The sequence below is a fragment of the Protopterus annectens genome, chromosome 1.part1 (genome assembly GCF_019279795.1).
Source record: "Protopterus annectens isolate FY-2018-M chromosome 1.part1, PAN1.0, whole genome shotgun sequence".
NCBI classification, from domain to species: domain Eukaryota; kingdom Metazoa; phylum Chordata; order Ceratodontiformes; family Protopteridae; genus Protopterus; species Protopterus annectens.
Genome location: NC_056726.1, coordinates 1,574,407,125 through 1,574,409,065, shown reverse-complemented (window position 1 = coordinate 1,574,409,065; position 1,941 = coordinate 1,574,407,125).

The following is a 1,941-nucleotide window of genomic DNA, read 5'->3' as shown; positions in this document are numbered from 1 at the left end:
GCCATTGCAATTCAGTCAGACATGTCAGTTGTCTGGTATATCAACAAGCAAGGCGGAACCAGGTCTTACCCCGTGTCGGGAAGCCATGAGGATTTTGCACTGGGCGATAGTTTCCAACTGCTTTCTTATAACAATGCACATTCCTGGGAGTTCCAACCTTATTGCGGAGAATCTGAGCAAGAATATCCTGATGCCTCACGAGTGGTCCTTCAACCCTGTAACAGCAGATCGGATCTTCCAGCGCTGAGGCAAGCTTTGCTGCGACCCGTTTGCTTCCCCTCTAAACTAGAAATGCAGAAGCTATTTTGCCCTGATCCCCCCCTCAGGGGGAACCACAGAGGGATGCTCTAATGCATGATTGGCCCCTGGGTCTTCTGTATGCTCCCCCCCCCCCGTTTCCCCTCATCCCAAAATTTCTCCAGAAAGCTTAGAGGTTGAGAAGCAAAGTGATCCTCACTGCTCCCTACTGGCCACGTCATGTCTGGTTCCCGTTTCTATGGCCTCATCTGATTCACAACCCGTGGATTCTGGATCATTCCCAGGACCTGTTATCTCATCCCGGGGACTGATTCATCTGAACCTGCACAGTCTCAGGCTCACAGCTTGGTTCCTCCACTTCCAGTGATTCCCAGCTTGCCTGACATCCCATCTCCTGTTCGTGAAATTCTTCTGGCCTCACACAAACTGTACACTAGAAAAGTTTATTCTAGTAAATGGACTAGGTTCTCTATTTGGGCCAAAGACCAGAACTTAGACCCTTTTTCTATGCATATTCAAATGATCCTACAATAACTGACTACTCTTTTACATGCAGGAGCCTCCGCTTCAACGATCACTATATGTTTAGCAGCTATTGCCAATTTTCATAATGGTCTTGATAATTCTTCAGTTATGTCACACTGCCTATGCAAGACCTTTTTGAAGGGAGTATTACATGTTAAACCTCCGGTCAAGCCTGACTCTGGTGCTTCAGTCTCTCACAGATTCTCCCTTTGAACCCTTGGATTCATGTGATTTGAATTTTTTGTCATGGAAAAACCATACTTCTAGATGCACTTACCTCAATGAGAAGAGTATCTGAACTGCAGACCTTGAGTGTCAAGAGTCCTTACTTGATCTTCCACACGGATAGGGTGTCCCTTCGTAATGACCCTTCTTTCTTGCCCAAGGTCATTTCTGGTTTTTCCATTAACCAATCTATTGACCTGCCGGTTTTCTTCCCTCTGCATTCTAATAGAGGAAAGTACCTTTTGCACACCTTTTATGTGCATTGGCAGCTTCATTGTTATTTGGACAGGACTAAATCTTTCAGGAAAACAGATCAGTTCTTTGTGGCCTTTGCAGGACCCAGATTGGATAAGCCTGTTTCCAAAGTGACTTTGTCCTCCTGGCTTAGAAACGTCATTACCTTTATCTACCAACAGAATAAGCTATCCTTACCATCCAGAATAGAGGCACATTACCAGATCTATGGCTACTTCTGTAACTTTTCATTCCAGAGCCTCTATGGATGATCTATCCGCAGCAGCCACTTGGGCAAGACCTCATACCTTTATATCTCCTTTCAAATTGGATTTGACCTCAAGGGGATGAGCATCTTTTGGTTCTATGGTGCTCAGGAATATTCTTCCTTAGGACCACCCAGGACTCAAGTTGCTGGGGACTCTATCCTAACTGTAATGAAAGAACAAAGATTTGCAACGTCGGATAAAGAAGTTATGTCTTACCATAACGTTTTCTGTGTTGTAGATCTTTGTTCATTCATTACTTCCTGCCTTCTTTCCCCCTGCCTGGACTCCTGGTATACTTTAGGAACTCTTGGTTTAGGGTATTTGCTCAGACAGAGCCTCCTACCGTCGTTTCTATTACTGCATATTTTATCTAGGGTGGGCAAACTTGATCTGGAGTAAATAGGCGAGGGGCATTATGGGTAGGTCTTAG